We start from the raw sequence: 20,595 nt of genomic DNA, 5'->3' as shown, positions 1-20,595 counted from the left end.
AGTCTAATAGAGCTGTATGATTAAATTACTTTGTGCCATTCATGTGTGCGGGGAGCTAATAGGAGGTCATGGGCGCACATGCTCTTAATCAGCTTGGCTGGAGAATGACTGGAGGCATGAGGAAGCCTGCAGATACTTTTTTGTTGTAAAGCCCATTGAATAACTTTCATTGGAATTAATGGGGTGCCATCTTTGAACGCTGTCTTCAGCTCTCCGTAATACATCCATGATTCTAACTAAATTACTAATTTTTAGCGGTCACCAAACAACTTCAGGTACATTACCACCACCGATGTGTAAACAAAACTGCATTAATATGAGATATTTGTGTAGTGACAAGTGTGAGCAGGATGTTAGCAGCTTCATTAGTAAGTTAAGATTCATTGAGTAGGGGCTGAATAAATGTTTATATTATGTTAGATAGATAACACAGTATAAAATCCAATGTGTACAGTGTTAAACCCAAGAGTAGCATTGAGTCCGTGCTGTACTCCACATTCTAACAGCCTCATGCTACACTGAGGACAGTGTTTACAATGCTAGAGAGACCTTTATATGTGGCTACACAGGATTGAGAATAGAACAATGTGTGGATTCGAAACTGCTGAATCACTTAAATGAAATGCAAGCTGAACATACGGAACCTTGGAAACACTTGATAAGACCAACAAAACAACTCACTAGTCATAGGCAAACGAAGCAGGGAAACGTTTGTACTGTTTTTTTGTAATAGACAGTCCTGATTCTTTGATGCCATGAGTTGCTTGAAATATGCTTTATTTTGAGGCTTTTGTTGTTGTTGAAATGAATGCCGAGAAGGATCAATGCACCATGTTTTGAAAAGGTCTCGTTGAATCACATATTTGTTACCTGACCTCACTTTCACCGTTCCAGCAGTTGAAAACATGACATTGTGAAGGGTGAATGGGATGAGCAATCCCCCACCCCCTTTTTACAGATAAAAACCTCAGCTATAATCACACATGTTCACACCATGTATTAGACTTTCATTCACATTTCATTCAAGTGGAACATATACAATACAACACACACACACACACACACACACACACTCACTCACAGCACCATGGCCAGCTGTGTCTGTTCATGGGAGGTGATGGTGAGATCAAAGCAGTCATCTTGTCACCCCACACCAGAACTGACACACACATACACACAAACATGGAGGATTCAGGATGTTGTTAATCAGTAGCAGTGGGAGCTACTGGGAAGGGTAAGGAAGGAGAACTAGAATAGAAATCCTTTTTTTTTTTTTTCATGATATGTTCTCGTGGCTTTTTTATGAGGCTCAACAGGTGTCAGGAGGAATTTCTTTTTACATCGTGTGCACATCTAATTTGTTCTTTCGAATTAAGTCTCTAGTGATCTTTTTTTAAATTGATTTTTATATAGTTATTGCATGTCTCAACAAAGTTATTTTTCTTTAACTGATAACATTACAAATCCCTACCAAATAAACTTGCATTAAAAACAGACTTTTAATATGTTAATTTAAAGTGGAAAACCTGAGTTATAAAACATTTAAATATAAAATAAAATGAAAAAATGACCAAATTGCCATATATAAACAACAAAAAATGTCACATAGTCAAATCTTCAGATCAGTCTTTGTAGAACCAGATCAGTACTGTTGTATGGTCGTCTGACACCAGCACAACAATTTTTTGGACAGTGGATGCACTTTTTGTGGGTTTTGACAAACCATCACTGACTTGTTTTCCCATACACCTAAATATGCACTCTGCACAATATTCAGCTAAATAAACAGGTCTGTTACATACCTTTCAGTTGCTCAAGGAAGATATTTGTTTAGGGACACTTATGGATTTCATTAAGTCTTCACATTATATGCATCTTAAATATTGTTGATGAAAAGCAAAGTCAAAGAACAACCAGCTGCCTCATTGGTTGTTAAGCCACTATCCAAGATCCAAAATGAGTCACAGGCTTGTGTCTGGTGGGTCACCACATGTACTCTATGATTCAATAAGCCTGTGTCCCACGATGAGACTGTATTCCCCAAATATAGGTGCCAGATTGAAAAACTTAAGTAAACCTTGTGAAAAACACTCTGCCCATCTGTTTTATTTACAAAACTGATTGACTGACCAATCACCGCTGTTTTCTCAATAAAATCTTCACTGTGCCGCTGGTATAAATCTGTCTAAAATGACCATAAATTGCTCTGCATGTGGGATGAAGTCTTTGATTCCAGGAGCAGACTAAGTAATAACATGGGAGTCATTAGATGAAGAGGTTTGTACTGACCCGCGCTGAGGGGGAAGGCTGTTTGCTGGAGCTAAATAATAGGGTGGGGTTGACTTCCATATCAGGTGAATGAGTAGCTGTCACTCTTGAGGTTCAAGAGAAAATTATTTGTGAAATGACCCACACTCACATATACACGTGTTTGCAGACACACTCATGCCAACCTACATGGATATACACATTTGCATGAAATCAACAGTTCAAACACATAGTCATAACATGCTGACAGAAAATGAGAAAAAAAACTATAGTTCTGTTAATTGAGTCATTTTCTCTGCAAAGATTACTAATCTGGTAAGAATAGATAACACCCTCACTCTCTTCACAGTGGGGATAATTACAGGCATTTTGTTAAGAGGCTGGTGCTCTGTAAACTGTTTTCAAAAGCTGCACTCTAGGAATTATAATGTTGCACTTTGGGAAAGATCATGTTGTGTTAAAGTGTTCTTGATATATAGACATTTGAAACCAGGTGATTTTCAATCATCTTTCCAGTAAAACTCCAGCAGCTGCTCTATGACATCTGACACTTGTTGCAGCTACACACAGTTGCAAGCTGTCTCGTTTATTTGAAAATGTTACGGGAACAAAAGCCTCTAGTTACGGTAAGTGTTTGTGTGTGTCTGTGTTGAGTCACCATTCGTGAGCCAGTCACAAAGTGAGGTCAAAGGTCAAATGAGGTTCCGCTCAACAGGAGCGACCTTATTTCCTGTAGTCACACGCTTCTTGTGTGGCTCCCTGAGATTGGATGCAGAGGACAGACAGGGAGTCGGGCAGGGATTGGATTGAGAAAATAAAGTTAATTTTGAAGCCTATTGTCAGGGTATTTAACATCCACTCGTTCACAGACAGGAGTCGGCTGTAATGACACAATTGTATCCAGATGATCATGGTGGAGAGGAGGATCTCTTTAAAGTCTTTTCTCGCAGGAACTTTTTTACTTGCTTTTACAAATGCATACATTGACCTGACAAACTGGCTTAGATCTTGATTGAGATAACATTCATAATTAAGCATTGCTTTCATCATTTGTTAACCAAACACTGTGAATCCATGCTCCTGTGTCAGGGTGTCCTCATGACCATCATCGCCCCCCTATGTCTTTTAATCACTGTTGAATTTGGATCAGTTAAGTTTCATTGGTGAAAAACCTGCAACTCCTGCAAGTTATTTGTTCAATGAACAAAATGTGAAAGAGCATTGAATTTGTTTTCTGTTTCCACAACTTCCCTCTGAGTTAAGCTGCTTTTTCCATCAGAGATTTCAACTGACCCTAATCCTAAGTGGTCTAAGGTTCCTAAATGTATATCTTTCTCCAGAGTTGTTTTGATTGCCTAAATGGATTCTTTACACATAATGAAGAATTGAAAATAGCCTTTTCAATTCATAATGTAGACATATAATCCCAGAAGGGGAACATACAGTAATTATGACATTTTCTGTTTCAGATTCGGTGCACAAGTTTCACAACTTATTTTGACACTGTAGGCCGGAGAGAATCATAACATCTCATTCAGGCCTTCTGTTGAAAAAGAAATTTTGCACTAAGTTGGAGTAAAACATACCAGCCATGAGCCAGCCATCTAGCATAATTTCCATCTTTTCTCATTTTCTCGTGTTATTTTGAACTTTAAATCACCGCACTGGAAAGAGGAACAAAGCTGACTGTCTCTGAAATATACAGTCACTGGTTATCATGATGTTTTTTCGTCTTGGATCTGTGTGAGGGTTGGTTACGGTTGAAATCCGGGCCATTCGTAGCCATAGCAACCATACAAGACAGAGACGCTGATGAAAATGCGATCATGGCTCTGTGTGTGTGTGTGTGTGTGTGTCTGTGTGTGTCTGTCTGTCTGTCTGTGTATGTATCATGGGAGGATTTTATCGAGCGGACAAGAGGTCCAGACTGAGGGGTGAGACGTTGACAACTTGGTCAATATTTCCATTAAGTCAACTGTTACTTCACTCCACACTAGCCTGACATTTAGCTACCATCAGTGTAGTGTGGCTTTGTTCCTGGAGAGCTGCCAACTAACAGATACTGTAATGTATTTAGGAACATGTAATAATTTCAGTTTAATAATCTCAGCTATATACAACACAAACGTGCTAATTAGACAGTGTATGTGTCATCGCGGTCTATAAAAACATGAAAGAATGATGCAGTGTTGAATCAATGATGTCTGCTTTATCTGTTTATATTCATGTTAAGAAATATTTTGTAAATATTATAGTCATCATCGAGGCATTGTCCTATTTTTTCTTTCATTATAAACAATCAACAACCACTTTTTTACTTGTGCATCATTTTTCCATCTTCCTCTTCTTTTTTTTGTGAACTCTGTTCTACTAAAGCAGAAATGTCATAATTATAGTGTCAATATATTTAAGAAATACCATCAGATAATTATGATTATTATGTCTTAAGGATTTTAATAAAATAAGAAATAAAGCACATTTGTGTATATTCACATATATGTAGCTTTTTTCACCTCCATGTGAGCTGGACACTTACATGTGAATGCCACAAACAAACCTCTACACATTTAAAGATAAACTATATATAAAATAATTTCATAATGTGTATGAGTACCACTGTCAATAAGTCATCTACATCTACCCAAAGGCAGCACCTGCATGTTATTGGCTCCACAAAGCTACCATTAACACCCTGCCACCATCAGTGAGTAATTTATAGCTTTAATTACAGACAGAAAGAATACCAGAAAGAGTTTATAACCACTCTAATAGGTATGACCCCTCCAGGTCCTCTACAGGGTCAAAGAGGGTCACCATCACTCTTCATAAAATGAGTTCAAGGCCTGGGAATCTGACGTGGATGCAGAAATTTGGGTCTGAGGTGTTTAAAACAGCTAAATGTGACAGAATAATTATGCTCCTCTATATCTAAATAATAAATTATTCTAAATTGTCAGGCCAAATTACTGGGACATAAAGGAAGATGAATTTGCCTGGACTCCCCTGTAGAAACTAAATGAAAACTTTGAACTTGTTTGAAAGAAATGTATCCAGAGGTGTTACTTTTCAGGAAACTTTAAAAAAAATATCCTGTGTTTATAAAATGTATTCACAAGCTCTTGTAACTTTCAATTGATTTGTAAAACCCACAGATATAAACGGTTACCGAAAGATTAGATATGTTTAGTTTAACTACATAAAAAGCTGTGATATTCCGTGAGATAAAAAACATAAAATAACTGGAAAATCACATCGGGATCTTGAGGAAAAGTAGAAAGTTAAATTGGGTGAGTCCTGCATTACAAAGCTTCTGTCACTGAGTCAAGAAGTAGAAGTACAATATTACAGTGCCAACAGCTGCAGCATATACAAAACAACATTCATTAAACATTTGAGAAATGGTATTTAATGCTTGCCTTTGATGATGATTCAAATACTAGCTGCATTCCTTTCCCACGGCATTTTTTTAGATTTCCAAAAATTTCCAAATCCAACCAAAACCACAGTAACATCAACCAGATTCGACCAGGAAAATTTCTCAGTTGAAAAAACATTATTGGTCTGAACCCCTGCATGGTTCCATATGTCTATGGTCAGGCTGAGCATGCATCTGTTTCAGTGTGTTTGTGCATGTGTGTGTGTGTATGTGGTTTGTGAGTGCATTTGCATATATACAGCAAAAGTGTACATAACAGTCTGGTCTGGTGTGTGTTGTACTTGCATATTTGTGTTCATTCGTGTTACGTTTGTGCAACAAAACGGTCACTAAGGCAAGTGTGTGTGTGTGTTTGTCTGTGTGTTGGATGCTGTGGGTGAGCAGGGTGGGGTGAAAGACCCTGATGTGGTTGCCTCTGCGCTACTTCAACACATGGCGACGGGGGCATGAGGCTCCATGCATCACCAAAAAAGTCTGGGAACCTTCTGTGTGTGTGAGTGTGTGCGCGCGCACGCGCGCGTGTGTGTATATGTGCATCTGTGTGTGTGTGTACAGTAGGATTTTTGATGGGCTGATGTGACCATACTGATCATTATGTATTTGTGTGTCATGACGATGGCTTGGGAATATTTGCTCTAGATACCAGGAACAGCTGCCCTGCTAACCCTAAACGGTACACCGCCATCACTGTCAGTCATTCTGGGAATATATCTCTCTTTCACTGTATGCATATGGATTTCTCTGTGTGTGTTTATTGAAAGAGTTTTGCTTTTTACATGTGACATTGCACAGCTTGCGTTTGAGGACATATGCTCAGCAGCAGCTTGTCTGGGTCCTGTAAGGAATCAACACAGTAATGTCTTACAACACTTTTGATTTGATTTTAGTTTTGGTAATATTTATAATTCATTCCATTGTTCTGTCTCTCTTTTGTTTAGCTGTGTTGTGTTTTCTCATGTAGCAACAGTATGACTCAAGTACAGCTTGTGTTCATTGTGGCAGAGGTGGGTATGACAACCCATGTTAGAATCCCTGCATGACTGCTTTTTGGCACACTGTAGTATTAGTTTGTCTTGTTTCCTTTTTCTTTAGATGTGTTGACTTCATATATTGCATATGCAAACACAAAGACACACACACATTTCCCTTGATAATCCTTCTGTAATGCAAATATAGCATGAATGAACAGAAATGTAGTAGTACAACTCTCACATACACACAGAAATAAAGAAGAAATGGTTTAATAACTAACAGAGATTTTCTGTTTTTGGTCAAAGAGCTGTTGTCTCTATTGTAAAAATACACTCGGCATTAACACAGGCTGATGGGACTGACAGATACTGAGGATTATTAGTCATCCATAATGGATAAAAAAATAACAGACACACTCAATGTGACCCAGTAAAATATGACTTGCAGTTAGTACTTGACTATGTCCTGTTCTTCAGTGAGCACTAGCATCTCTGTGTGTGTTAATTCAACGCATCTTACGCAGTGGGAGGCTAGCACAGAGCAGTCCATGCATGTCTGGGTATATAAGTTTCTCCACTGTTTGGAAAGACCTTAAGGCATGACAGTGCGATGTGCAGAAAATAAATTGAAATTACTGCAACTGCATGTGACCGAAAGCAGAGCACACACTTTTAATGAGAAACTCCACATTGCTTCAGCCAAGCTCGTAGTTGGTAGGACTTATATACCATTTCCAAAATAACTTTGTTAAGTGTCGTGGTATCATATATCTGTTTCACAACACACAGCTCTGTAAATTGTGGCTATGACACATGTCGAGGTTCTCCACGCGGTACTGTGGCGGTTCCCCGAGCGGTTCCTTGAGTGGTTCTCGTGGTGTTCGCTCTCCGAGCAGCTGCACAGAATCAGGGCCAATCCGCTGCTGACTTGACTGTTCTGCTTCCAGAAGTCAACCAACCCAGGCAAATGGAGTTCAGCTTTTCCAGGGATCTCGGGCTCTCGGGATCAAACATCGTTGCTAACAGGCGGCCCCGGCAGGCAGGCAGCGGTCACCACAGCAGCGGCCCCTGGGCCAGAGGGAAACACCCTCCCTGTGGCTTCCCTCTCCTGACAAATATTAAAGACCTGGCCTTCCCCTTTGGCCATTTCTGCTTTCCTTTATATGTGTGCCATTTTGTGGTGGTGTAAATAAAAGAAAAAAAATCAATTTAATCTTGCGCTCCATTATTTGTGTTTAATATCTATCTGGTGAAATCCAAAAATACAGCAAAAACAGACACACCGAAGAATCAACATCTGTTGAAACACTTTCAGTGTTCTGCTTTTTTTTTCATTTATTCTTGTTACGTCTGTTAACATATGCAAATGCATTTTTCTGAAAGCGTTGCAGATTAAACATTGCAGTTTTCCAACATAAGCTACAAGTGAGCACTCTCTTTGACCCTTGTTTAGATCTGTCTGCCCACTCGTTGCCTTGTTGTCCTTCTCTCCCTCTCTCTTCTCTGACAGGGTTGAGGGATTAGTAACTTTGTCTTCAAAGGCAGAGCCATATGCATGCAGATTTACTACATACACACCGGGGAGAGCAGCAGCAAGGGGAGAGGATTTAACTCTACCAGCCCAGAATCACTGGACACTTCACTGACTGCTACTTAAATTCTGCATTACATTTCATCGGCTTGACAGAAACCCATATGTTACACTTTTTTCAATTGTTCAAGTTAGGACTAATTTTTCTTCTGATTCATTATGTGACTCATATAACATTTGTGTGTGGCAACTCCCTCCTTCTTTTCATCCCCAAAGAAAAATATACTAATTACACAATTCAGCCACAGTGCACTTAGGTGCTAAAGTGTATAAAAGAAGCATTAAAAACAAATACTTCATCATTGTCGGTGTAAAGGGCTATATTGAGCATGGAGGAGGCATATGTGAGGGAGTGGTGTAATGGAGTGATGTGAAGAGGTTCCCTTATGTCTCTCTTGCACTCTGTCACCAGGTGATGTATTAATTCCTTCACTTCACCTTCGCTTCCAGTAGCTTGAGTATAATAAAGACTTGTGCAAACAATCACAGCATGGAAAAGAACGGCTGAGAGAGACTGAAAGTTAGAGGTGAGAAGAGAAAGATGAGGAGAGTTCACGAAGAAGGCTGCATTTGTGAGGGCACTTTTTTCAGATTTTGAGAGAGAGAGAGCGAGAGCGCGAGAGAGATGCTTACTGAAAAAAGCACCGCAAAGTTTGAAAGTCAAGCTCATTTTCCCCTCTTGCGGAAGAAGACATCTGGAGAGCAGGTGTTACAGCCAGCTGTGGGTAGAGAGCGGAGACGGTGCAAGAGCATAGAGCACTGCTCCCTCCACAGGGCAACAAGAAGCATTGCACTTCAGTAGTGAGGACAGGAATAGGTCAAGACATGCCCAGACAAGGACCATTCAAACCAAGGACTGATTACCCCCCACTGGGTAACAAGACCAATGTGTCTTACAGACCTGAATGAAAACATGAAGGTCAAAATAAAGCATATCAGCAACCAGCATTTAACTTTGACCATGGTTAGGCCCTTTAACTATGGTTAAAGGGTGCCTTATGAAGAATATAGCAGCAGTGAACTTGCTATGCTATTGATGGCAGAACTGGCTGTCTGTAAGTGATGTGATGTCAATAATATACGTCCCACAAGAGGAAAAATGAGGATAAAATGGAGCACAATGTTGTAAAACACGATGGAGCATTTTTATGATTTCATGAAAAAAGGTTGAATGTTTTGGGCATTTTTTTTTTTGCCTCGTACAAGAATTTGGTAAAAGTTGAGTTAATGCCACTGGAAAATTGGCTGCCAGACAATGTCTTTTTCTCCCCATACCTTTTCTCTACATTCCGTTTCCCTTTTTACCAAATTGTCTAGTTACCTTAGCAGCAATGCTGAGACTCGAGCAATTCACATTAAAGTCATGATGAAAAATGATCTCAGCATGACACAGCATGTTCTAAGTAAAACGTACCTAAGGTTGGTGATTTATTATATCTTGTAAAAATTTCCCATCCGTGTGTGTCTGTATATACTGTTTTTCTGTTTTTTTTTACCATTTATTCTGCAGTTTTTTTCTACAAAGAAAAAAAGGGACAAAAATTATAAATACAGCTGTGCACATTGTACTAAATACATACATATGTGCATATAACTAAGTATTGTAACATAAGAAAATACATATAGCTATATTGAAAACAACTAATGAAACTTGTGAAGAAAATATTTCATAATACTGCTAAAGGAAAACATTTTTACACAGTATTATGTTACCATATTAAAGAAATCCTTCTCGTGGTGCAAAATTTATTGAGGCTATATTGTTGTTGAGGCCATTAAACACGAGTTAGTTGCAATGAATTATCAGACAAACCTGTACTCTGATTGACCCCACAGTGCTGAAAAGATACATTATATTGAAACTTCTGAAATAAACCCCTGAAATGTATATACACAAAAACCATCATATATCATGGAATAATAATCTACTTATATATATTTACTATTACTGACTTTTTATTACACTTCTAAGGCCAGGTTTCCTGCTGACCTTGACCCTCTCTGTTGTTCAAGGGTAAAACAAGTAAGGAAAACTTGGATGACACCCATGGGTACACAGCTTGCTACCTGGTGAAGGAAAGCTTCACAAAGGAAGTTTCATTCTTGCTTTGGGCAATACCTTGGCTCTGGTAGACAGATTCTTTAGTTAATAAGCCAAATAAATCACCATGTTGAGGATGCCACTGCTAAAATGGTGGCACTTAAAATTCTGTTCAGGGAAATGGCGAATGAGTGTTATGTCATACCATAACAAAATTACCACAGAATAATTAGGAAAAAGTGTCATCTAAATTGAGGTATTAAATGAAATGAGCTGTGCCCGGGGCACTGATCAAGTCTAAACAAAGTCAGGCAGTCTTTTTGACTTTGAATTTCAAATATTTGTTAAATAAAAAGCATTTAATTACACTGGGGAAAAAAGCTTACAAAATGTCACATACAAAAATTCAGTGTTACAGTTTCATTGGTAGTCGTGTATGCACATGTAGTCCCTCGGACTAAGCGGTCAAATTGAATCATTCAATTATTCTGCTAATAAGTGGTTTGTGATGGTGGTGTCAGCCAAGAAACACTAGCCAAACATTTAGCCTTTCATTTTGTTTGTGACTGAATATGGATATTTACTGAGTACAAAGCAAAAAACAGTTTTACAGAAAATGGAGAATATCTTGTTTTTTATAGTTACTGACCACAGTATTCATTCAGCTGTTACAGAAAACCATGAGCTTACAAAGGAAGAAATGAAACCATCTAACATTACTAAGATTTGACCTGTAACAGTCTCACATATAGAAAAAAATGAGGACATGTGATTATCCCTCCAGTGTTATGATCAGTAATCTATAAACCCTGTGTCCTAACAAAGTCTAAGCCTGACTTTTACACTCTGCATCACTGAGATAATCTCCAGATGAAGATGTCTTAGCAGTAATTATATTTAATCCACTCTTCAGTATGTGTGCACATAATAACCTGGAAAGTTGTTACTGCTCATTAAATACTTACAGTCAAGATGTTATGACAAAGTAGTGCGTGTGACCTGTACACGCATACATGTATCACAAGCACAAGTACAAAAACTTATATATTTTTGCATGACTGCACATTTATGTGTGTGTGACTCCAGATGTGTGTTTGTGTATGTGAATTAGTGTGTTTGCACATTCCTGGCCCTCCAAAACCATGTATAATAAGCTTTACTTTGACATGCCCTAAAGATGAACTTGAGAATCAGCATCGTTTGACTTCTTAGCTTTTGACATGGCTGCCAGTCAGCATCAGTGGTTGGATGAAACCAGAGCCGCTGCCCTCAGAGGATCTTCTCTCACCCGTTCTCTCTCTCTCCCTCTGCCTCCCTCCCTCCCTCTCTCTTCTTTAGTGCTCCGTCTTGTTCTCTCTGTTGCTTGCTCGACAGTTCTCCACTCCCTGCTCTGGTCAGGTAAATCTGTTTCATATGACTTTGAAAAAGGGGCCCTCTGCAGAGGTTAACACCAAAGGTGGAACAGCATGCACAAAGAAAATTATAGCTTCAACACAATGATTCATAGCTGATCTAGGTAGAATTAAAAAACACACACAGATATGCGAGATAATGTAGCATGAGCACATAATTTAACAGTATTTACTTTTAACTGTTAGGTGGAAGTCAGTCTTACTTGCATTATCTTACTACTGTATTTGACTCACTAATCCAAACTAGGTTTGTTATCAGTACTTAAAGAAATATTTACCACTACATTTTTGGACATACACACTTACAGTATTTGGTTCACTCCTTATCTACAGCCAGTAGATGTAAGCTAGCTTGGTGTGACTGGAAATATGGCAAAACAGCTAACAGCTAACCACATTAATATGTTAAACACATGTTAATCAAAGTGTAAAAGCTACACTTAAGGTTATTGCAATAAACAAACAAGATATAATGTGTTTATTCACCAGCTTTAGTGGTGCTCTCTTTGGACAGAGAAAGGCTAGCTGTTTCCCCCCAGTGTTTGTCCAAGCCAGGCTAACAGGCTGCTGGCTGTAGTTTCATAAAATGAAGAAACACATTTCTGAAAACATCAAATTATTCCTTTAAAGCTTTAAAACTCACACTGTGTTTTTGGAGCATTTTTGTTTGCTTGAGCATACTGTAGGCACGTGTTTGCAGGAGCGCGTACATGTGGGTGTGTTACTGAAATTCCCTGTTATAGCATATCTTAATCATCCCTAAAATGTCAGACATGTATACATTGAGCAGCTCAGGCGAACCTCATAATCCAAACCCATAACAGATTAGTTTGGAGTCGCTGTTTTTAGAGCCTTGATTTTCCCCAGCCACAAATTGATGTCATGCTCATCAGCTCCCCTCCCGTCTCCCGAGGAAGGCAATGGGAGATGATAGCTGGTTGTTGCCAAGTTACAAAAGGTGAAGGGTTAAGGAATGCCTCTCCCTGTGATGGTGTTTTCAGAGAAAGGCCAGTGAAAGTACCTCTCACTCCTGGATACTTAGAACATGCTTGTCTTAGCGAAGAATCAAACGATAATTTGGCTCTGTCCCTGTTAGACTCTTGTCTCTCAGTCTGCGCTGTCTCTCCCTCTCAAGGTTTTATCTCAGTGCTCTCTGAATTGTCTCTGCTTCTTCATCTCTAGCTCTGGTTTGTCTCTGTCTCCCTCTGGCTTTATCTTTGTGTCTCTGTCTTCACTTTCTTCTCTGTCAGTCTCCCATTGTCCTCTAAACCACCTCACATTTCATTGGTTCATTGCTGCTGTTGTTCAGTCCATGTGAGAGCCAACAAAACATTACTTGTCTTGGAGCGTGAATAACCACAAACACACATACTCACATTGAACACAGCAAGGTCAGTTATACTTGTTAATTAAAACAGAGAGCTAAAGAAGATTTGACAAGTTCTGATGTTCTCATAGATAATTTCATAAGGAGTAATCTGATAAAAAACAAAACCCCCTGAAACTGTCAACCAAACCTATACCATCCAAGGTCTAAGGTCCCTGAACCAGAAATGATCTTTGGCAGATTTTCTTAGACCACGAAATGACATTGACTCCCTACTTGGTGTCAGATATAATCCACATTTCATTGATCAAGCACTTTAAATTATCCTACAGCACATCTCTTTTTCTGGGTCGCACACATACAGCCTCTTTCTGCTTCTGTCTCTCCCTTTTCTGTATCCACCTCTCCTATCCACACACACACTCACAGAGAACCAAGGTCATTATGGAAAGCCACCGAGCCAAAGACGATCAGAGAGCGCAAGGCAACTTAACCTTAAAAACCCAAAGAGCATGATAAGTAGCCTTTTACATGGCCTGATATTATCATATTCATGCCTCATTCATAACAGACAAACTGATCAAAAACCTTGAGCTGTTCCAAAAGGTCATCTTTGGGTTCACTGTAGGTCAACCTAGCCCATGAAAGCTGAGGGTCATGGGAAGCTGCAGCTCTTGGCTCAACTGGATAGGAACTTCACTGACAGGTTCTCTTGGAGGATGTTTGTAAAATGGCCGACCACTGATACCACAGTAAAGAGCAGCACTCGGTGACTGTGCCGTACATCCTGGGCCAAGGACATGGAGAGCACATCATGACCAATGATCTGAACCAGGGAGGAGGCACTGAGAAAGAGTGGAGGAGTGTGGCCTTTACTCTGGGTTTGGAGTAGGAGAAGATGTGTGGACATGTGTGTGTGTGTGTGTGTGTGTGTGAGAGAGGGAGAGCAGCAAGAGAGTATGTGCCTGTGTTTTAGTGGGTTGAATTGGTTTGATTACATTTGGAGATAGCAATCAGCTCCATTCCACTCACTGCTTTATTGTGTTTGATGTCTGATGAGCATCCAGACGGAGCAACTCAACACGCATAGCCTGCTAATGTACACACACACACACACACACACACACAGAGAGAGAGAGAGAGAGAGAGAGAGAGGGAAGGAATCTCAGACAAGGTACTGTCTAACTGACATATTCTGAGTGAGTTCTCACGTTTTCTCTCTGTGGTACCAACACTTTGTATGTGAAGCTAGCAGCACAGGTGTGTAAAGAAAAACTAACCTGACACCATCTGCTAGCATCCTCCTTTCTGACTCCTTCATCCATCATCTCTCTCCACATTCTGTATGTCATATTCTTCCTGTTTACTTTTCTATCTGTATCAGTCTTGATATTTTGCAGTTTTTGGTGGCAAGTGGTTTTCTTTCTAAGTAAACACATTTGGAAATGCTCTGTCACTGTTTAGGGTGGGAGGGGAGTGTGTGTCTGTGAGTGATTGTGGTGGGGAGGTACAGCTCTCTCTCACACACACACACACACACACACCACAAATGTTTGACTCGATACCGTGGAAACGGGCGATGTTTGGTCCTGATAGTTTCTCTCTCTCTTTAATTGTGGGGAAATGGGTTTCAGATGTTACTGCGCGACTGATCACTTTGGGCCCCGCTCAGCCCCGTCATGTCCTCCCAAACCACATCAAGGAGCCCAGGGCTGATGTGGGACGATAGCAGCCCAGCAAGGGAGGCCCACTGCGGGGCTAAAATGCTCCTCTGGGTGCCCTTGCAATAACAAGATCCACATTAGCAGTAGCCGTGTGATCTGTCTGCTAAGCCAGGCTGTGTTGCTGCCTACCGTGTGATATGTGATGCTACTGCACAAAAACAACAAATCAAACATGATTGGAGCAAAAGATTTTCAGCTGTAGTTTGTTGAATGTAGCTTCTTTCAGTTGTAATTTGTTCTCATCTTTGTGATGTCTTTGATATCTGATAGGCATAATAAAATCGTTGCTGGTGTTTGGGGGCTGCTCTGTTTTCTCGCCTGCTGCACAGGAGCTGGCAGGCGTTTGGAGCTTTGGAAAGGACATTCAAGCAGGCCAAATACTTGACCACACAGGGGCTTTAAGAGCTGATATTCCAGTGTAAAATTTACTATTTAAGTGTTCACTTTTTTCTTCCCTGGTTTATATATGTAGTAACAGACAATTTTTTTTAAAATCTACAAATCTACATTAAAAACCTTATGAGTATAATCATACTAATGAAAACTTTCCTGCACATATTTTCAGCACCTGTTGAGGATCACTGTGGGTGTAACAAACCCACATTCCAGTAATAGAGCCTTTTGGTTGCTTTGGTTTGTTTTCCTTGGATGACTCCTTACCCCTGGGTGAGGACTCTGGTAATTCACAGGGGAGAGTGTAGGGGTTGATGTCATGTGTTCCAGCTTTAAGAGCAAGGGGAAGCAGAAGAACACAAAGATGCAATGCTGCCCTCTGTTGTTGGGTGAAACAAGGCTAATACCATAACCAAACATATAGTAGTACAGTAGTACAAATTTCTATAATTTGTCAGATGTTTCAGAATGTGAACAGCAAATGATTTTCTTCTTGTTTAAAGCAACACTGTGGTTCATAGTTGATTCCATTATACTTAATTAAAAAATACTCCATTGCATGCAAAGGTCTAATCTTACTTAAATTAAATCAGATGATTACTGATACTGATTAATTTGTCAGTAGTGCTTTACTTTTACAGCTGATTTAGCCCATTTTAGCTTTATTACCTGAAGTGAGGTAGTTCCACAACAATCCATCATATTTTATGGGCTTACCAAATATGTAAACTGTCAGTCTGCAAAATAACTTTAATTTGTCAAATTAATATAGTGGGGTAAAAAGTACAAAAAGTACTTGGCAGATCCTGTGTTTGTCCTGGGGTCTCCATGAGTTATAAAGCCACCCTCCAGAGACATTTTTGCCTCCTGACCCATATTTTCCTTTATGTTATCTCTTTCTCTCCAGACTTGGTCTTACAGAATGTCAGGAGTTCATATGTACTTTATCTCTCTCTAATCAAAACAAATGTAATCTCTAGAAATAACACCAAAACACAAGATGTCACAATTTTTTTATTTTACTTATGTATGTTTTCTATTAAAAGTTATGCATTGCTCCTTAATTGATCCCTATCATGACAGATTACACACCAATTTTGTGAGAAAAAAAAAGTTTTAGAGCCGGGGATGATACTTTTCACAATAATGTTACCTTATTACTTCAGCTAGGGGGTTTTCCCTTATAATTCACATTTACAGGTGCAGAATATTTGTCTATGTGTGTATCTGTGTGTACCCGTGTGTATCTCTTGTGTGTTTTTGTGCTCATGCAACAGTGGGATGGAGAGAAAGGTGGAGGAGGAGGAGGATGTGTGAGGGAGGGGAAGTTAGATAGCCACCAGTTGATAGAAATGTATCAGCCAGCTGGCCAGCAGCCGCAGAACTTTGGAGCTCTGGCTGATCTCTGGCTCAGAGAAAATACAACAGCCAGGGGCTAGAGGGGGGCTGAAAAGGATATATTTGCATTTGAAGCTTGCTGGGCAGTTGTGTTTTGTTGCAGTTACAATGGATATTTAGAGAATTTTCTTTGTATTTTGACAGCTTGCAGTGGAGGAGCCAATGGTTTGCTGGTTTGTGAGCTGGATTCGCCCAAGCGACTTTGCAAACATGTTTGGTTAGCCCTTAATGAATCTTTGATAGTAAATAAAATGAAAGTCAGTGACATTTACATAGAGAAATATAATGCAAAATGTTCTCTTTCAATCTGTTTAATTTAAAATTTACACAGAAACCAGAGCAGATCACAGTGCCTCTGCCCTGTGGGCATGATAAGCCCACAGACAAAAACATAAAACATCTGTTACCCATATTTTGTGAGCCATCCAAGGTTGCTCCAAGAAGGTCATCATAACTTTAATCTCTGTCTCTCTCCAACTCTATTCTCTCTCTGTCCTCCTCCTGCTCTTTTTCAGTAGCTCCTATTGAGCATCAAAGCCTCCACACACTGTTCCTATGGAGCAGGAATCTCCCTACTGTGTAAACAGCGCTCCGGCCCTTTCCAACTGAGAAACAGCTTGGATTTGAACCTGCGTGTGAACCTCAACGTCTATGCCGTCCCATTCAGCCAAAGGGAAATTAGGGCGTTGGTGGAAAGACGTTTATCTTGTTTTGGGTCTAATTTACCTTCATAAGGAAAAGGAAAGCATTAATGGATACTGATCAGCAGTTTTTATAACAAGATGTGTAGTATCACTCTGTGGCGCTGATATATAAAGTTCATCATTAATAAATGTTTTTTAGATCGATCATACCAGAAAAATATTATGAATATTTGTTTATAGATGTGTAAATCACTTCCACTTGTTAGTGTTGTTACTCCTACTCCTTCTTGTTACAGGTTCTTCCAGACAGGAGAGGATAAGATGAGAATGGGGAGAGAGAAGGGTTTATTTTGGGATAACAAAGAGGGGTTGGTAGGATGAGACAGCATGCCATCAAAGGCAGGGGTTGATGACAAGCAGAGAGTGTGTGTGTGTGCGTTCTTAAGTAAAAGAGTGTGGTTATGGGCCTGTCTTGGTTTTATCAGCAGTACTTGGGGCCTATTTAGATGTGTGGGCTTTGTCTGGCGAGGACTGGGCACTGAGGATAAACCCTGTCTATGAATGTACATCTACACACACACAAACACACACACACACACTTCAGTGTACAGGTATACACACAGATCTATGCACACACTCGCAAAGCTGATTACCTCTAATGACGAAATGCTGCTGAACATCCAGACAAGGGCGCAGCCTGGTGGGTATGGAGGGTAGTGTTACCTAATCTGTACTGGCATCATAGCATCTGCCCTTCATGAACCAGGGCTGAAAACAACATACACACAATCAGTTTTGTTTATTTGTTTTGATCACATTCCACAGTCTTCATTTCCCCTCTTATGTTTCTACATCACCTGTTTCAACTATGAATGACAGTATTTGCAGGATATTCTTTGTCTCTTTGTTGCAATCCTTTATTGAAGCTAAAAGGTTTAAATTTAAAATCAAGTTCAGTGGGTTTACACCATGCTTGAGATTACTTGAGAATGCTTGAGAGATTGAGCCTTGACTGTGTGCATGTCCCCATCCGCCCTTTGGCTGCCACAGATAAGAACATCAAAGCATTTGAATGCTTATCGTCTCTTGTTGTAATTATAGCAGTGAGCCACAGCAGCACAGGACAGGACTGCAGGCTGGTTTTATATTAGAAGAAAGACCTACATTCACCCGTAACTGTGTGTGTGTGTGTGTGAGAGAGAGAGAGAGAGAGAGAGAGAGGAGAGATCATAGCCTTTGATCACCTGGCTGTGTTTGATTGAATTAGTACAGCACTAAAGCTTTGTTTTGATATCGCCGTTTTTGTCTGTTGTTGCATAATTCAATAGGAAGTGGCAGGTGGGGTTGTTTAACACCAGATGCTTCTTTTGTGTTGTAGCAGGTTACATGTGCCCAAACATGGCCACATCAGCTCTGTCAGTTATTGCTTAAAAGCTGTTATCCTTAATGTTTTTTTTAAATGGACAAATTGTTATTATATGCATCTAGAATGGTTTCAGACGCTCACCATAAGACTGTATGATATTCAGAAAAATTTATCACCCTGTTGTGGTTTGTTAGCTTGTATTTGTCCTCACTGACAAAAACAACTTAAATCTTTTTTCTCACACTAAAATCAAGCAGGAGCCAAGAAGATCTCTTGGGGCTGCAGAATATGACCAGTGAAAGATTTTACATAAAACCATTTCCCTTTTCTAATGGTATAAGGAGTCTTTAGAGCATCTGCATAGTTCATGAAACATTATGGAATATGTATTGGATTTAAAATTGTACTCTAGATTTACTTTAATTCAAGTAAAAGTACAAAATAATATCAGAGTAAAATGTAAATAGGTACCAATGGTAATACAGATTCATTATGCAGAAATGAGTTAATTATTATCAGGGTTACTGCTGTTGATGCATTACTGTTTAAGCCAAATAAATGTAGCCAGTGGAGGTGTAGCTAATTTTAACTTTGTAATACACTGTTCTTTAGTTTAAGTGCAGCATATGTTATTAGACCATCACATAGAAATACTATAACAAATCTGTGCCACACTTAGTTACTTCCACTGTTGCACTTTATATTTTGATGGCACAAAGATTTCAACCATAGATCTCAGCATCAAGGAAGTTAACATGAGCACATTCATTTTCTCAGGGTTTAAGTTTACATTTATGAGAGAGACTGCCAGAGCTGTACAGACTAGTTGCATATTTCTCAATGAGAGGATGACTCTTTATGATATATGAAATGTCCCATTCAGTGGTGTTAACAATCCTGCTTTGTAAAGGATGGGAAAATATGTGAGTATCTGGCCAGTGTGTGTAAATGTGTGTGTGTGTGCGCTATTATCAGCTACTCCATGGCCATGCAGCTGCACACAAGAGGAGGAGAGGCAGCTCTTTTACAAGTCTGTGACATTCACAGTGAGCCACCTGTTTGTGTGTGTGTGTGTGTGTGTGTGTGTGTCCTTCTGTGTGTGTTTGTATGATCCCACCTGCCTCCTCTCTCACTCTCTCTCACCCCACTCTCCTTAGATTGTATTTTGTCTCCACCTGCTCGTGTCAGCCGTGCTAATCCCTCCCACTGGCTTTGACAGACACATCTTCGATAAGACAAGACACCCGATCCCTTTACTACCGTTTGATCTGCACAACACACACACACACACACACACTCACAGAAAGAAGGGGGGCATGTCTCCCTCTTGATGGCCTCAAAAGGCAGACTACACCAGTGTTTAGATTATTATTTATTTTACAGGCCATAAAGACATTTTTATTACTCTGTCTGAGCCAAAGATGAATCACTACTTTCTCTCTTTATGTAATGGTGCAGATATTTGTCTTTAAAATGTTATGTGTATGTATACAAACACAGTTTTACAATTTTACAATATTTGTCAAATCTGTATATCTATGTGTCCAAACTGCTGTAGACTAATATTAAAAAATACAGGCTGATTTTAAAGCATTGCAGTATCTTTCTCTTGTCAGTGCTGCGAGCTCCTCCCACCACCTCCTGCCTCCCCGCTCTCTCCCACTGTTGTGTTGGCAGACCATCAGTTAGTTGATGGGAGAATTCTGTCACTAAAGCTAATATTAGTCAGAAACCTTCACCCCTCCTCTCTTCAGTCGTTCTGCCTGATATGTCGTTCCACAGTTTCACTAAAACTAATTAAATGTTAGGACGAGGTGGCGAAGACGCTTGCTGACAGGAGATGTCACCAGAGAGCCCCCTCATGACAAATATTTCCACACAGCCTGGGTTGATTTGCAGTCGACTGGATGTGACTGCCCTCCACTGGTCGACTTCAGGTGCTTACAGTGAATGGCTGCTGGTCAGAAAGAGAAAGGGAGCACAGACACAGTGTGATCATAGATAAATAAATTACATCTCTAATG

General features: G+C 39.8%; 1 long non-coding RNA gene across 1 annotated transcript in view; it reads left to right on the top strand.

Moving 5' to 3' along the window:
* LOC127142384 (uncharacterized) overlaps nt 1–7,959 on the top strand; it is a 90,348-nt gene extending 82,389 nt beyond the window's left edge. The window contains exon 3 of the long non-coding RNA XR_007813074.1: nt 7,623–7,959. This is a non-coding gene — a long non-coding RNA (uncharacterized LOC127142384). The remainder of the gene's footprint in view (nt 1–7,622) is intronic.
* Nucleotides 7,960–20,595: the final 12,636 nt, after the last annotated feature.

The sequence above is a fragment of the Lates calcarifer genome, linkage group LG1 (genome assembly GCF_001640805.2).
Source record: "Lates calcarifer isolate ASB-BC8 linkage group LG1, TLL_Latcal_v3, whole genome shotgun sequence".
Lineage (NCBI taxonomy): Eukaryota > Metazoa > Chordata > Actinopteri > Centropomidae > Lates > Lates calcarifer.
Note: the sequence above shows the minus strand (reverse complement) of the source record. Positions and strands in the feature narration are given on the sequence as shown.